The sequence below is a fragment of the Globicephala melas genome, chromosome X, assembly GCF_963455315.2.
Source record: "Globicephala melas chromosome X, mGloMel1.2, whole genome shotgun sequence".
NCBI classification, from domain to species: domain Eukaryota; kingdom Metazoa; phylum Chordata; class Mammalia; order Artiodactyla; family Delphinidae; genus Globicephala; species Globicephala melas.
In genome coordinates this window covers 47705076-47723565 of record NC_083335.1, presented here as the reverse complement: position 1 = coordinate 47723565, position 18490 = coordinate 47705076, and the positions used below count along the sequence as shown (strand labels likewise).

Here is an 18490-nt window from a genome sequence, read left to right as displayed (position 1 = left end):
CAACATGTGATCTTTTACATCTGACTTCTTGCACTTAATGTTTTTGAGATTCATCTATGTACCCAGTCCTTTTATATTTCTTTATATTTCATTATATGGATATACCATACTTGTTTATATATTCACAAGTTGATAGACATTTTTTTCCACTTTTGAGCTATTATGAATAATACGGATATAAACATCTGTGCACAAGACATAGGTTTTCATTTCTCTTGGGTAGATCCTAGGGGTTGATTTGCTAGGGCATATTGTAAATATGTTTATCTTTTTAAGAAACAGCAAGCTGTTTTCTAAAGCAGCTTGCCATTTTACATTCTCACTATTAATATATGAAAATTCTCATTTCTCCACATCCTCACCAACACTTATGATTATTTATGTATGTTTATTATAGTTACTGAAGTGGATTTGAAGTAGTATCTTATTGTGGCTTTAATTTGCATTGCTCTCATGATTAATTATGTCATGCATCTTTTCATGTGCTTATTGACCATTTCAATATCTTTTTTAGTGAAATTTCTATTCATATCTTTCCCTCATTTTTTAATTGCATTATTTGTTTTCTTATAATTGAACTGTAAATACCCCTCATATATTCTGAATGCAAGTTCACTATTGGATGTTACATGATTTGAAAATATTTTCTCTCAGTTTGTGGCCTTCCTTTTCATTTTGTCAATGGTGTCTTTTGAAATGCAAAAGTTTTAATTTTGATGAAGTCTGATAAAACAAATGTTTCTTTTATTACTCCTGCTTTTGGTGTCCTATATTTAAATAAATGACTGTTAATTCAAGCCAAAAACCATATATTTTTGGCTCATTCATGTGTGGTCACAAAGATACACAAAGGTTATTATGTAAATATATCACTCTCTATAGGGGAAATCAACTAAATATGGTGACTGTAGTTTAATCATTTTCTGAATCTTCAAGAGGAAGCACTTTTCTAAAGCATTCTAAAGACCAAATAGGTTTCAACTTTAAATTGCCATAAACTCCATACACTGTGAAAATCTCCCTGGTCCCTTAAATGCTGGAGCATCTCGGGGTTTAGTGCTGGCCTCCCTTGGCTTCTCATTCTGTTCTCTTTCTTCATGACATCTTACCCCTTCCTGCATCCAGGCTATGATTGGTACTCCCCTCCTCCACTCCCTGAACAACCTGTGTTTACCTCTATGACTGTATTTACATTATAATGAAGCTTGAGTTTATAAGCCTATCACCATCCTACTGTTAGTTCATAAAATTCTCTATTCATCCTTGTATCCAAAAATCCTAGTACAGTGCCTGACACATGAAGGTTCAAAAATGTTTATTACATACTCAAAAAGGCCCATATTTCTAACCTCATCTCCTATCATATGTTTTCATATGAAAGGCACCCCAGCTACCCCACTACTGCTCTAAGAACAAATCTAAGTTTTTGTGCATACTGTTTTCTCTGCCTGAGATACCATTATTCCCCCTTCTCTGTCTGATGCTCATTACATGTTGGCTGAATGCTTGAAAACATTGAATTTATACAAGTGCTACACTCTTCCTTAAGCTCGGTCTCTGACAAGCCTAGGAATGGTTATTAAGGCTGGAATAGACAATCTATTAGGAAACAACATCTACAAAGAGAAGGCACAGATAATTTGGATATTAAATTGTCAGGGGAAAAAATGAAGCCCTGATTACCAGAGATTGAAAAAACAAGATAAGACAAACCTGTGTAGTTGTTTGCAGGCAGAGAGTCTACATTGGCGAAAAACTAAACTCGATATTGGCAGATAGAAAAAAATGAACTGCCAGGTAAGGATTATTGCTCCCCACATACACAAAAGTACTGGGAACTATACAGTTCAGAATTCTAAAGCCTGCCATTTGCATGAACAAAGAAAAAACAATTGGATGGGCATAAATACTTGGTATTTGGATTCTTCAGCCACTGTCTCTTAATGCAGATAATACTTCCATACAGAAGCAAATCAATGCCAAAGGAAACAGTGAGAAGCCTAAAATTAGTTTATAACTGACTACTGATTCACCATATTCCATTTCTTTCTAACACAGTGTTCATCTTCATCTTTTTGTTTTAGTCCAAAAGATATCCTTGTAAGTTTGTATTTGTTTTCTTATCTCTGATTCCTCTAGTTCTAGATGTACCTAAAACCTCTCTTGTCTAAGGACCTGACTCAAAGGTTTCACTGGAGCGGCATTAGACTTCCTTTGTCCATCTCTGTCAGACTATTCTCAATACTACCTCAGTTGGTATTGATTGTATTCTTGAATCCTTTCTGCATGTCCTATGCACTTGGCACAGACCTCTGTGATTCTGACTCCACAACTGTTCTTTCTGTGATCAGCTTAGAATGTGTGGGTTGTAACTGGTAGGGGGTTAGACATGAGACATGAAACACAGGGATTGTATATTTTGATTTTTAAGCATGTTCTTCTTCACAAAATCAGGAATTAAAAAATAATCACGACTGGAAATTATTGGTCAGTGTATTTTTCCCCAGAGGAGATATGTGAAAAAATTATTTATGAGCCAAAAAAAAAAGGCACGACAGAAATAAAACCTCTTCTCAGTATTTTCATTTCTTAGACGAAAGACCAGAGTCCATGAATATTTAAATATAGATGATTACTTGACCCAACAAAAATAACTAGAAAGAAATTCACATTAAATAGTATAGCTGGTTCTCTGTATCTGCAGATTCAACCAAACTCAGATTGAAAATATTTGGAAACAACTCCAGAAAGTTCCAAAAAGCAAAAATTGAATTTTCCGTGTGCTAGCAACTATTTACATAGCATTTACACTGTGTTAAGTATTATAAGTAATCTAAAAATGATTTAAAGTATACAGGTGGATAAGGGACTTGAGCATCCATGGATTTTGGTATCAGAAGGGGGTCCTGGAATTAATCCCCCGAGGATACTCAGGGACGACTGTATATGAATCAAGTAATCAGACTTTCTTTATAAGTCTTCAAAGAGCATTATATGTACATACTTCTTATAGTGTATAAGTTGATTTCATATATTTATTTATATCTATGTTTGCACAACAAGAATATCTAAACTCTACATTTCCATGATTCATATGCAAGTATGGTTACCTTTATGACTTTTACAAATTCACATATAAGCAATACAGATTCCATTAATTAAAAAAGTCCAAGCAAAGCCCCTCCACCAATGACTTTTATAAAGAAAAAAAGTGAGTTGGCAGGTAGAGCTTTTTCCCCCTACCAAAAAGTTAAAGCCACAAAAATAAATAATTAGATGAGGCAAAATATCGAAACAGGCTACAAACTTTATGGATTTTAATTGAACTCAACGGTTGTGGGCAACTCTGACCTACATCAAAAAAAAAAGCCAGTTTTGGAATCTGTCTTTTTATCTGTACATCCGTAGGGCACCCCCATTCTTTGAGATGACACTGGCTAATTAGAAGGTGAAGAGGGAAAAAGAGAATTGCAAGGTCATGTACTGTTATTCCAATATTCTCCAGGTTATGCATAGGTGCTTGGGGAATGGACTCCCATTCCTTCCGTGGTAGATCCTACCCAAACACACAACTAGGAAGTCTTTGAGGCTTTCATAATTCTTCTAAGGAAGACTGGGAGACACAGAGTGCATCTCAGTAGACTTCCCTTTACTATATATTGCATAGTGATGGAGAATGAGTCTTCCTCTCTACCAATCCTCCCTCTTTTAAAAAAAACCTGTAAATATTCAGTCTGAGATTAGCATAATTGAACTGCCTATGTTAAGTGGTATTCTCAAGAGAAATGGATGTTTTAATACCTACACGTGTCTTGTCAAGCAGTTCTTGAAACTGACACATTTATGTGGTCTTCCTACAACCCGGCACATTTGCCTCCTTTGCAGATGGCAAAAAAGTACTTTTTAAATGACTGTCATCTAGGCAAAAGTCCAGCAGCTGGACTCAGCTGTTAAAAACTTTTTTTTTTTTTTTTTTTGCACTACGCGGGCCTCTCACTGTTGTGGCCTCTCCCGTTGCGGAGCACAGGTTCCGGACTCGCAGGCTCAGCGGCCATGGCTCACGGGCCTAGCCACTCCGCGGCATGTGGGATCTTCCTGGACCGGGGCCCAAACCTGTGTACCCTGCATCAGCAGGCGGACTCTCAACCACTGCGCCACCAGGGAAGCCCTGTTAAAAACTTTTGATGTCAAATTAATTTTTAGTCTATGTCCAGTGGACTACATTCAGCTAGATCACTATTTGGATACACTCAAATTTAGCACAGAACAGTATTTCCTAAATGATCATTTTTCAAACTATCTGCTAGCGCTCTCAATTTAAGTAATGGACACTGGCAGTTTCTGTGGAAAATGAAGAGGAAAAAGAGTAAGGGAAATCTCACTTTATCAAACAACTAACTAGACCAAGTATGTCAAACACATGCATTTTCATTTCACTAAAGAGAACAGGTTCAACAGAGCATTAAAGAATATATTATCACAGAGACAGGTCTATGCCAGCATATCAAATCAGGATACATCCAGGTTACCTTCCTGATTTATGGGTCCCACAGCATCCTTCTGCCAACGTTGAGTCCCATGATAAGAGAGGCAGATTAATTCTAAAGGCATATGTCATCCTTCATCTTCTCCCCCATTCTCCAACAATTATAAATAAGATACTAACATCCAAGGGACAATCAAATTAAGAGCTATAAATACAGCAGGCATGGTCTAGATCACAGTAAAACAAACCCAGGTCAGGCATCCCATGTTCCCTAAAATACAAAAAATATGACAGCCTGCATGTATTATAGCTCTTGGTCCCCCTACCCCCAAAAGCAGCAATTCCTGACTTTATATCCCTAGCTTCTTTGCCACTTGATCTTTGTGTTATGGGTTTTTTCTTTCACAAGCAGTCCACTTTTGTAAAATACCTTTGATAACTGTCTGGGTGCCTAACATTCATTCATTCATTTATTCATTTCTTAAAGAAATCTCCAGTTCCTTCAATTCTCCAATATATGTGTATTTTGATTTAATGTGGAATAAGAATAAATTGCTAGTCAGAATTATTGTTACTGTACTGCTCATAAGGAGAGTTAACATTAGGAATCTGATGACAGTATTTCAATACCTAAAATATGTTATGTTGTGTGGCACCGTCGCCATGAAAAACTAAAGCTAAACAGTACAGATTTTAATTTCTTTAGACATTACAGTGGAAAGGAGTCATTTTAAAACATTTTAGACAGCTAAAGATCACGGAGCATGTGTGTGAGAGGACAGTACCTCAGTGAGCATAATTATTTTCATTAGGGGACAAGGAGTAGACACAATCTTTTTTAAAATGTTCCATTTTACTGCCTCAGAAGTAATTACAGTAATCATGTGTTGTCTTTCATGTACCAGTATGACACTACTGACCCAAGATCAGTAGGTTAAAGGCTTTGAATTGTGTATCCAGAAGTGAGGACTGTCTTTTCACTGATTCATTGATGTGCTCTGACCCAGCAGCCCCTTGGAACATGTGTTTGCAAGGGCAAGGACTAGGGCCATGAGTGCAGCCTGTAGCCATGTAATTGAATAAAGCTAACCAGCCCTCACAGGGGTCAAAACTATGACATCAGCCATGGCTTAATTAGAAAAAGAGCCACAGGTAAATAACTAGCCATCAAGATGCCTCATTAGTTTAGAAATACAGAGGGTATAATGCCCCTAAGAGTCTCATTCTAGGGAAAGCAGGAGCTAAAGGGAGCTCTGGCTTCTTTGTGGTTTTCTCAGTTGGTTTACAGATGATCCCAAAATAAGAAAATTTCAATATTGCAGCCTCTTCCATAAGAAGATAGGTCAGATCTCCAAAACTGTGGCAGATCAGCATTCAGGAAGTTATCTGCAACAGGTTCATCCTCTCAGAGGCCAGTTAGACCAAGGATTTTCAAAAATGTGGCCCACAGAACTCCAATGCTTAGTTTATTTCAACAAGCATTTAGTGAGTTCCTTTAAAAAAAAATGTGCCAGGTATTACATGTATTATGCTTTGTGTTGAAACCTTTAGGTTAAGTATGGCACCGTGTCTGTCCATGAGAAGCTAACTGACAGACACATATATATACATCTTGATAAAAATGTATAAAAAGGGTATAATAGGTTCACAGAGGGGAGGCTCTTAGAGGAAGCTATAAAGGTTAGGCAGACAGAATGAGGATGGGGTGGTTGGCAGAGGAGAAAACAAAGGCATTTGAGGAAGAATGCTCAGAATGAACAAAGGCACAGGTATGTGGAATAACATCAGAGAGGTGGGAGCAGATGGGGCCTCAAATAGTTTATAATTAAAATGTGAGCCAGGGCTTTTTTTCCCTAGAGTTTTTAACTTTACCTTTGCTGTGAAATTCATTTTCCCTATGGTTTAATTTCATAGAGGGAGTTTTTAAATTACAGTTCCCTTTCTCTTATCTCCAAATGATAGCAAGTACACATATTTGCAGAGAGAAATAAGCAGGTATTATTATTAACAATAGGATATTTTTTTCAAATGAGTAATTGCAGAAATTCACTGAGTCCAAGTATGTAGAGACAGAATCTGTGGGGTGATGCTGTGGAAGAATTAAAATACCCTCCCCTCAAAAAATCTAATATTTGAAGGAAGAAGACAAACACAAATTACTGGATTATGTTGGATAAGGCAATGACCAAGGAAGAAAGTAGCCAAACTAAGGCGTTCAAAAATTTGAGTTTTTGTCTTCAAATGGAAGGAAGGGTTAAGCTAATAACCTCAATAATCTAGATAATTGTGACAAATCCTATCTATACTGACTGACCATGCCAGAAATGCAAATGACTGACAGAAAACCCCCTTATACTTATTTTAACTATGATGCAGATATGGAATAATATAACAATATCAATGCTTTCAAATATTATTCTAGAGAAACACATAAACAAAATGTATATCCATACAATGGAATATTATTCAGCCTTAAAAAAAAAAATGAAATACTGAAACATGCCACAACATGGATGACCCTTGAAAACACTGGGCTAAGTGAAAGAAACCAGACCTAAAGGGCCACAGATTGTATGATTTGGGAGGGTTGAGGGGAAAATGAGGAGTGACTAATTATTGGGGTACAGAATTTCTTTTCAGGGTATAGTTTCTAAAATTAGATAGTGGTAATGATCGCACAACTCCGTAAATATACTAAAAACGTTAGAAGGGCGAATTGGATGGTATGTAAATTACATCTCTACGAAGCTGTGACTTTTTTTTTAATGTGATTTTTAGGTCCCTTCAGCGTAACCAACAGGCATTGTGCTTTCCCGATAGTCTGCTTTCCGGTCTACCAGCCTCGACTCCTTTCCCATCCCTGCCCCCAAATACTGACACGGATATGAAAAGGACGGAAAAGGACAGCAATGAACAAAAGGCTCCATCTTGAAAGAACTAACGAGTTGCAACAAAACTTAAAGGAGACGCGATCCAAAGTGAACAAGATGAGGAGTGGCTGCGGTTGGTGACAAACTTTCATTTTGTTGGGCTATTATTTTTGTCTTAAGGGCAGAAACATCAGACCCCGGAAGTAAGCCGACTTCGGCGGGGCAAACACGGCTCGTTTTCCGGCAGGCACTGTCTTTACGGCCCATTTCAAAACGCAAACCGCTCGCTCTCGTGGTCCTACGTCACCACGTACTTCTTGCGTCACCTCGCCGGCCACTTCCCATATTCCCCCTCTCTTGGCAGTTGAGCCGGAGCCAGCCAGTTTACCGCCGACTACACCGCGCCGCCGCCAGCCTCTCTTCGGTGGACGCCAACAGCTTTGAGATAAGCAAAATGGACAACAGACACGAGCTCCCTGAGGGAGTCCTAATCAAAGTCACCAAGAATCTCTATGACGCCAGAAAAATGTTCATCGGCGGAATACCCCGCGATACCAGTAAGCAAGCTCTTCTTGAATACTTGGCCCAGTTTGGCGAGATAATGGACTTTACTATTAAAACCCATCCAGTCAGTGGTGTTCCCAGGGGGTTTGGATTTGTGCTTTTTAAAGATCATGCCACCGTTGAAAAGGTCCTCCAAGTCAAAGAGCACAAACTGGATGGCAAAACAATCGATCTTAAAAGGGCTAAAGCCATAGAATTTATATCTCTGCCAAGAAAAGTTTTTGTCGGAGGGTTGAATCCTCATATGTCTGAAGTAAAAATCAGAGAGTATTTTGGCGCATTTGGTGTGATTGAGAATATTGAGCTTCCAGTGTATAAAGGAACAAACAAAAGACGAGCTTTCTGTTTTATCACATATACTGATGAAAAACCAGTGAGAAGGCTGTTAGAAGCCAGGTACCATCTGACTGACTCTGGGTGGTGTGAAACAAAAATTGCACTCCCGAAAGAATATTTCAAGTCACAAAGCAGAGGAGGAAGAGATGTTCCATTTGCCAGGCTAGGCAACTACTGGGGAGGAAGAAGCTCCCAGGCAAACCCAAGTCCTTACGGAGCAAACCCAAATGCTTTTGGCGCAGACCCAAATGTTTGCGGGGCAGTTGGAGGCGGCGGTGGCAGAAGCCTTTCTACTGTTTTTGTGCCTGTTCCCTTCTCAACCAGTAATGAAGGGTTTAATTTTTCTGATCAAATGTATGGCAATTTCCCTAATGCCTACAATAATCAGCCAATTTTTAATACCTATGGTGGAGATTATTTGCTTGGCCATAACTATGGGATCCATGGGTGTGTAACTGCATTTACTAATTAAAATGTGCAAGTAAACGAAGCGGCTCCCTTTGGTACTGCTTACCAAGGATTTACCAGCTTTTCTGAAGGCGAAGAATGAAGCCACTGCAGAGCCACTCTATCCTCGAAAGAAAAAGTTATGTTACTGAAATAAGAAATGACTGAATGACTGTTTAGTAGGACGTTGTCACTAACTTTTGAAACTGTTTACAGCTGTTTATAAGAACCAGTTTTTATTTTCCATAACCTTTTGACATTGGAGCAACAAGAAGATAACACAAGGATTTGAGACTTTTATTTTATGAAAGTTAATGTTTTCTCAAAAAATAAATGTTTACTAGCTTTATATGCAGCTCTATAGTGGCTTCTGTTCTGTGTTGGTATTTTGTTTTGTTTTTTTCGGTGAGAGGAGTGGGGGAATTTGGGGTCCTTTTTTTTGTTTGTTGTTTGGTCTAGGGTGGTGGTTTTGGGTTAGAACTATCATCCACATTCAGACCTTAAAGTTTCCCTTTAGATTTGCTATTCAACCAGGTCCTTCTTTCATTCAGCAAACATTAAGAGTTATTCTAAGACAGAAAGTATATTCAAAGCAGGAGATTCAGAGAGAATCAGCCCCAGTGTTAAAAGAGGCAGAAGTAAACCAGGAAACACAATATAGTGTGTTAAGTCCTAAATAAGGCTTTGTGAAGGATGATGTGGTATTACAGACACAGGGCATCTAAAACAGGTCTTGAGAGGGAGTGGTCCAAGGTGGAGTGCAGTAGATAGGCCTTTGCCAATGGACTGTGCTAAGAAGAGAGAGAATACCAAGCAGACATGCAAAGGAATTGAAGCAGGAATTGAGCACACACTTTTGGAAGAGAGCAAAGAAAGTTTTTAAGGGCGGAAACAAAGTGCATATGGAAAATAAGGAAAAGGAGGTGGGCAGGGGGCTTGAGCATGTCTGCCAGAATCTCATGCAAGCCACATACGTAATTTAAAATTTTCTAATCACATTTTTTAAAAGCAAAAAAAGATGAAATTCATTTTAATAATAAACTTTATTTAATATAAACAAAATATCATTTCAAGATATCAAGATAACTATTCATGAGACTTTTTACATCATTGCTTTGGTACTAAGACATTGAAATCTAGTGTGTATTTTACTTTTACACCACATCTCAGTTCAGACTAGCTACATTTCAAGTGCTCAATACATGTGGCTAGTGGCTATCGTATAGGATAGTGCAAACCTAAATTACAAAGGGCCTACATTACATGCTAAGAGGTTGAATTCTATCTTTAAGTCAATAAGGAGAAATTAAAGGATTTAAAACAGGGAGTTACATGAAGCAGCAAATATACATGCCTGACACTGAGCTCCATGCTAGGATTCGAATATCAATGAGACTCAATCTCTGCCTTCAGGTAACTCACTGTCGAGAAGGAAAGACAGACATGAAACCAAGATTCTGGTGGGACTAAATTTAAAATGTGAGGAGGGGACTTCCCTGGTGGCGCAGTGGTTGAGAGTCTGCCTGCCAGTGCAGGGGACACGGGTTCGTGTCCCGGTCCGGGAAGATCCCACATGCCGCGGAGCAGCTGGGCCCGTGAGCCATGGCCGCTGAGCCTGCGTGTCCGGAGCCTGTGCTCCACAACGGGAGAGGCCACAACAGTGAGAGGCCCGCGTACCGCAAAAAAAAATGTGAGGAGGAAGTCAATTTTACTTAGAAAGAATCATATGTATTTACTCTCCTTACTAGAATACAAATATCCTGAGGCTAAATATATTGCACTCTTTTCTGTATTCTCCTTAGCATCTAGCAAGCTAGATAGCTTGATAGCAAACTACAGCTCTTGCACAGAGTAGGAACTTAAAAACAAATATTGAATAATGACAGAGGAGCAAAACTGAGAAGCAGATACAGTATTATGAATAAGAGAAAGAAACAGAAGGAGGCAACATAAAACATGAGGTAATTATTTTCATTTTTAGTAGGAAATGTTTATTATTTAAATATCTGAGCAAGTTGCATTCCTTTAATGGTGGAGGAATTTTAAATATATAAATACACTTTGTTAAAAATATGGAGATTAAATGGAATAATAGATGTGAAACTGTTTTGAAAAGTTGAAATAACTGTACAGAAATCAGGTGTTACACACACACACACACACACACACACACACACACACTCCAGAATAGGCTTGCAATGGAGATTTTGATGCTTATTGCCCTTTGGTACTACAGTATATTATATCAAACTGCAGTTTGAAAATACCAGGAGATCAATCAACTGAGTTAATTTAAATATTGTTCCACATAATGTTTTCTTTTTAGAAAACTCTATAAAAATAGGTATGCTCTGTTGCCACAAAGTAAAAGCGAATCCCCAGGTAGGCTAATAAGAAGATCCACAAAACTAAATGGTATTATGCAATAGTTGAAATCATGAATCTGTCTGTCTGTATGTATCCAAGACCAAGGACAAACATACAGATTCCTCCAACAGAAAGTATTTAGGAGGAATAGGCTTTAATTTACCAGAGTTAACTTGATGAAGCTAGGTGATTTTGATTAAGAGCTTTTGTTACTGGTCCCACTGAGAATTGACTTGTCTATTGAGCCAGACAAAATATAGCTATATCCACATTTGGCTTTTTGAACTAAGGAATTAAACTAAATAAAGTTTCAGCCAATTCAAAATCAGTGTAGCAGATGTTTTGATATTTCAGTTTTAGAAATTATATAAATTTATTTTTTCCTGTTCCAGCTGGTTCATTTGTTGATTAAGGTTAAAAAATTCAGTAGAAAACAAGTAGGGATTGGTTCAGATTTCAGCATATAAGTTCAGCAAATTAGCTTAAATTCATTTTTCATGTGGAGGTCTTATGCTTAGTTCAAGGAATTTAATTTAGTTGTTAGAAATTAGGTTATGCAATGTCAGAGTTATGTCAAATCAACTATTTCTGATCACAGTGGTCCTATTAACCCTCAGACAGCTATGCATGTGTTTATGTATATGTATGTATTTAGATGCTATCTTAAAAAAAAATAAGATGTGAAAGTCCCAGTTCAAGAGTTTGTTATGGTTCTTAGGATAATGGCTAAGTCATATTTTCATTAGGTCTGGATTGACTGTAGAAATGCTTATGTAGCAATAATTATAAGCCCTAATGGCTGACCCAAATTGAAACAGCCAAGTTGAAATTCCTGACATTAGAAATGGATATTCTAGTAAGACTAGTTATTAGTCAACTTTATTCTTCTCAGAGTTTGTATGCTACTGGTGTTTACATCTCCATATTTGAGGAAACTAGATTTTTGAGAAGAGCAAAAGCTGTTAAAGAGTGAGAAAATAGGACTTATAAAAGAAATTTTTAAGGGGACTGGGTTATTATAGAGAAAATCTGCCTGAGGGATAATTAAACACAACCCTTTAACATTTTGAGTAGCTCCTAAAGAAAAGCGAGTAAAGCTAGATGCAGTTTCTGAGGTGAGTCAAGCTGGAGTCTATAGTTTTGTTTTTCAGGAAAAAGACATTTAAAATTATGTCATGACAGTGTAACTAATTCCAAATACATATTATCTATGGACTTAATGGAATCCCCATTTCTGAATATACTTAAAGGTAAAACTCTATTGTCTTTGGTCTAAATCCATGGTTCTCAAACCTGGCTTGTCATAAGAATTCCTTAGAAGGCACTGGAAAAAAATTCCTGCACTCTATAACTCCTGGGAAACTTTATTCAGTAGGTCTGGTTTGGAGCCAGGAATCTATTCTATAAAGCTCCTCACTTGGATTCTAATGATGAATCCCATGGATATAACTAAATAGAAATCCAAGATCAAGATGCTGGCAGACTTGGTGTCCGGCACTGGCTTCCTGGTTCAAAGCTGGCTATCTTGTCACTGTCCTCACGTGGCAGAAGGGTTAAGGGATCTTACTAAGGTCTCTTTTATAAAGGTACTAATCCCACTCCTGAGGGCTCTGCCCTCATGATCTAATCACCCCCCAAAGACCCCACCTTCAAATTCCAGCAACACTGGGGATTAGGTCTCAACAAATGAATTTGAGGGGGAACACATTCAGTTTATGGCAGAAACCTTTTAACCTTCAGATTCTTAATTCTGTGATAAGTGTCATATGAAGAGCTCATTCAACTCTAGGGCTTTATGACTGTAGGGTTAATATTCACATGAACCAGTCAGTTTTTTTTGTTTGTTTTTTTTTTGGTTTGTTTTTTTGCGGTACGCGGGCCTCTCACTGTTGTGGCCTCTCCCGTTGCGGAGCACAGGCTCCGGACGCGCAGGCTCAGCAGCCATGGCCCACGGGCCCAGCCACTCCACGGCATGTGGGATCTTCCCGGACCGGGACACGAACCCGTGTCCCCTGCATCGGCAGGCAGACTCCTAAACACTGCGCCACCAGGGAAGCCCCGAACCAGTCAGTTTTTACTTCATATATACCCCAAAGATCCTCAACTGTATAAGACAGCATCAGTTAAAAATTTTTATAGTAGTCCTTGAAGCATATTTCCATTGAATTTAAGTTATATGAAAGATCAAACATCTCTTTTCAGAGAAGTAGAGGAGACCCCTCTGCTAGTTAACACACTATGATACAGTAGTATTGTAAGGCATGCAATATTTTTTAAAAAGATGGACCTTGGAGATGGAATTGAGCTTAGAAAATAGTAAAACTTGTAATTTATGGAATAAATTACATTTTCTATAAATTGTCTCTTTTTTTTCCTTTCCCCCAATCATTAGGTTTCTCACTTGCTAATTCTACAATCTGTATTCTTACAAATACATGGTAAATCTTCCCAAATGTCTGCTGTGAAACTAGCCCTGAAGTGCAGACAAGATTCTATATTTTATGTTAATGGTTGCTTAGAATCCTTTTTAGTGATACATAGCTTTCAAGCATCCTTTATATAGCCAAGGGTCCAAGTTGTGAATAAATGTTTGCCACTTCTAGAAATATATCATAGCCAAAAGCCTATCCTCATACTATGGAAGGGAGCTCTGATGTGATGATACTTGAGATGAATGTAGTTGGTTTCCTGAGCTGATAAAAATCCCTTAATATCCATTTATTTAGTATAATATGTTTTACAATCACTGTTGACATTGAAAGACAGTAACTGATAGGTGTTAATTAATTCCTCTCCATTTACACTTTTCTATAATCTGCAACATTTTTTCTTACATGCAGAAGTGTGTGAAACGGGGACTTTCATAAATAATAGCTGTCAATTTTGCTAGCTATAGTCCTTGCTATAAAACTATAGAATTCATTGATCTGTAAAAGAACTATGATATAAAATATATTAAAGGATCTATATAAATGCAAATACAACAAAAAAATACAATTGATGTTTATGGATTTTGAGTCTTAAATATTAAGTAAAAGCTCTGTAGACTACTAGACACAGTCCGATAAAATGTCAAAATGGTTCCCTAAGGGAATCTGAATGATGTTCCAGAATACCATTTTTAGTAGCCCCCACTGTTCTTTGATACTCCCTGATTTGCTTGGGGGAAGGGTTGTCACAGAAGTGCTAAAAAGGCACCTAAAAAAATAAAACGATAAGCATATATTGCTTACAGGGAAAAGACACATGGTAGCTCTCTCCAAAATTTTTCGGCTGAAATTCACTTTTGTAATTACATTTATACAGTCACATGAACACACAGGACTTGTAACTGATTATTAAAACCTTAAAAAAGATTTCATTTGAAAAAAATAAATAACCACTACCACCTAGTATTTACAGATTACTGTAAGGTCAACATCTTTGGAGAAAACTAATCAGCTAATAGCCATCCCTACTCTCTACGTAGATGAGTTTTTCTTCCATACAGAGAGAAAGAAAGATTTGAGTAATTTTCCTAGCCCTTGGAGGCAATCAGGGACAAAATTGAAATCTGTTTGCCACGCCTTATATCAAGCAGTAGAGTAGGCTGATTGATTCGTTCTCCCTAGTCTCACACTCTAAAAAACAAACAAACAAAAAGAACGCCCCCCCAACAAAAAATAACAGTAATAATAAAAATAATAGTAACTACCATATTCCAAGTACTGCCTATTTGCCAGACCTGCACTGGATGTTTACATGTGTTATCTTATTTAGTTTAACCTACACAATGACTATGTGAAGAAATATATAATTGGTTATACTACGTAAATAATGAAGCCATAGTTATTTGTATATAAAAACACAGCTAGTCAGTGGCAGGCTCAGGCTGTGAATGCAGCTCTTTCTAATTCTCCAGGGCCTGTATGCTTTTTCCTGGATGACACTGCCTCTCTCAGCATAACATCACATGCAAACTAAGTCAGACTAACACTTTCAAGGTCTTCTAAGAAAACATATTGAAGTAAAGATAATAAAGTCCAGAAACATATAGATTAAACATAAAGTGGTTAGGACAGAAGGTGAGATGGCAGTGGTAACAAGAGTAAAAATAAATTGGAGAACAAGAAAACTACTTTGAAATGTAAGTAAAGGATACATTTTCAAATGGTGAAACTGCCATGACACTCAGTTTTTCTATGAAAAATAATTAAGTTCCGAGAAAAAAAGATAATACAGTACTCTTGATGCTTGGTCCTGAATGCTCAACCGACCAAAAATATACTATAGAAAAACGTGTTGTGTTGGTATAAAGAAAAAAAAAGAGAGGGGACACAGCACCAAAATTAGGTTTAAAGAGACTAATCCTTTTGTCTGGTATTAGGAAACTTCATCTTTAAGCTTTGTCAAATATTATTTTCAAATATTCCCAAAATATAAATGGAAAATGGAGAGCAAATTTGTGAAAAGTTGGAGGGAGAGAGAGCAAATTGAACTTTTTTCTTGATGTTGCATTTAGGAAACATTCCTAATTCTGATATGTGAGCCTCTTTATTGAGTATCTTTACCTTTTCGCTATATCTTAAAATAATGATGGTAAAAACTGTCTAGAATAATGTCATCACCAACTATACCAGCTTATATGTTATTCCTAACTGGTATTCCCACCTATTTATAAAGAGGTGACTCTTAAACCACATTAATCTGTGTTTACATCAAGCTGGACCCAAAGCTAAGAATTTTTTTTGCCAGGTAATTTTTTTTTTTTTTGCGGTATGCGGGCCTCTCACTGTTGTGGCCTCTCCCATTGCGGCGCACAGGCCCCGGACGCGCAGGCTCAGCAGCCGTGGCTCACAGGCCCAGCCGCTCCGCAGCATGTGGGATCTTCCCGGACCGGGGCACGAACCAGTGTCCCCTGCATTGGCAGGTGGACTCTCAACCACTGCGCCACCAGGGAAGCCCGCCAGGTAATTTTTTAAAACTACCTCCACCTATGTGTGCACTTGTGCATGTATGTGTGTATAAAAAAGCTTTATTCCAAACCTGAAGTTTGCAGCAGATATTGGATTAGATGACGTTTCCTCAGTGAAATACAGAACACAAAAAATGTCAGGAGAGGCTAGTTTTAGAAGCTAGAGACGAAGTGAATTAAAATCCCTGAACAGGGACTCAGAAATCTCTTAAGACAACAACTACCAACAGCTAATGTCTTTAGAGAACACCTTCCCCCACAAACTGTGCTAGGATAGAAGAGGGGAAATGCTATAACAAAAAAAAAAGGGGGACTTAATTGAAGCTGAAATATTCCTTCTGCCACTGAGTCACCTTGGAAATAACAAATGAAGTAGATGGAGGGAAAAAAAACCCATATCTGTGTGTATCCTACGTGAACATATATATAGCAAGGCATAGAGAGATGTGTGTTTGTATATACATATTCATAAACACAGAGTTTCCTAGAGGACTTCTGAACTCTCAAGAGCCTGTGCAAGTAATGTCTATGATCTAGGAAAAACTCATATTCTTGAAAATGAACTGAAAAGAGAGACTTGCTTTTTATCCACCAACAATGTGCTGTCTTCAAAGCCAAGGTCCTATATGGACTTTGAGGTTATCAGGAAAAGTATTATCTGTTCCTGTTGCTTTAGAGAGTACCATGGGAGAAACAAACCAGGGAGATTCAGGTGGGAAATGAGAATCAGAGTAAGCTTTACATTAAAAAACAATATTGCAATAGAAGGAGCATTAGACACTACAGAGTAGTAAAAGAAACTGAAACCAAACTTAGCTATGTGACATTTCATACACAGTATGAGCAAAGATTCAATTTTGAGGTTTTAGGTAAATGCACAATTAATTACATGCTACAATTTGGGTCATTCATAAAGATAGCCTTTGAAGTATACTTAAAATAAAAATGTTGCTTCTCCATAAACACTGTTCTAAACAATTATCACAAGGATCCATATTAAACTTCCAATGTTTTATTTTGGTGGTGACTACAGTTATCCACAGAGGGTACCTCCACCATGTCTATGGCTTGAAGCTACAAATGTCATTGCCAGTACCCTCAAGCCATTTGGGTATTTATTCAGTCTTTAGTAAGTGACTTCTGTAAACAGAGTTCTGGACTAGGAGTCTGTGTGTGTAAGAGAGAGGATGTGTGTGTAGAAAGAAAGAAAGTTAATAGGAAGGAAACAGAAGCACAGTTCCCACAGAGGCACCCCGACATTATGACTAAAATGAATTCATCACTGGATTACAAACCACTGAAGAAATAAGTAGCATTATCATAATAATAAATAAATAAACAGCTGAAGACTGGGATAATCCCTGATAAAGTTACAGGGATTGCTACAGTTAGAAAAATCATCATTTGCAGCCATCATAGTAAAGATTGATACAGGCAAAAATTATCAATGGGTACTAAATCTGGAAGGGCCAACTTGATCAGGCAGGAGTAGGATATTTTCATGGTCTTAAAATATCTTCCCACAGATTACCAATTATTTGCAAGAAAAAAATAATAACTATACCATTGAGAAATTAGCCACATTTCATCTAAATGATAAAATTAGCAACACCGATAAGGTGCAGATGTACATTGTGTGTCTAGGGATGTGACACTCTAGGAAGGACATATCATTTATGTAGTAGTCCACCCCAGGTTGCATAACCCGAATCTAATCATCAGGAAACAAGAGGCAAACTCAAAATGAAGAAGATTATTATTTTTAAAGCCCTGCCTTCTTCAAAGCTGTAAACGTCTTAAAAGACAAAAAAAGGCAGAGGAACTGTTCCCAACTAAAAATACATGATTGGATAAACTGAAAAAGTCAGAACACAGTTGGACATCTCATTCTTAGCAAATACAGACTGAAATATTTACTTTCCAGTGGTTCAGAAAAAGTGTGTGTGTGTGTGTGTGTGTGTGTGTGTGTGTGTGACAGAGGACAGAGAGAGAGAGAGAGAGAGAGAGAGAGAGAGAGTAGGGGGAAGGGGATGCAGGTATTCCTTATACTATTCTTGTAACTTGTCTCAATGTTTGAAATTATTTCCAAATAAAAGTAAAAACTGAGTGAATTTAGTATCCCACTTTTTCCCCTCCCCAACACACTCACATACATACAAAGTGTTGATTTTTTTTTATACTCTATAACTTGTTTGGTTGCAAGTCCACATCTGCCCAGAAACCTAAACCAGATACTTGGAAATGTTATTTCACTTGTCCTTTAGCACTATCAGCAAATCTATCATCCGCGACTTTAGGATGCTTCTGTAGACAACGACAATATCATCAAAATATCAGTGTTCCCTAAATCAACTCATAAATATGTAATCCATTTAAAATACCAACAGGATTTTAACTAGACATGCTTATTCTAAAGTTCATATGGAAAAATAAGCAAATAATAATCATAAAATATTGAAAAAGAAG

The 18490-nt window shown here is 37.5% G+C and overlaps 1 long non-coding RNA gene and 1 pseudogene across 1 annotated transcript in view; one reads left to right on the top strand and one right to left on the bottom strand.

Annotated features, from left to right (window-relative positions):
* LOC115843966 (uncharacterized) overlaps window positions 1–18490 on the bottom strand; it is an 890247-nt gene that overhangs the window by 45728 nt on the left and 826029 nt on the right. The window lies entirely within an intron of this gene.
* LOC115843968 (heterogeneous nuclear ribonucleoprotein D-like pseudogene) lies at window positions 7883–8728 on the top strand (annotated as a pseudogene).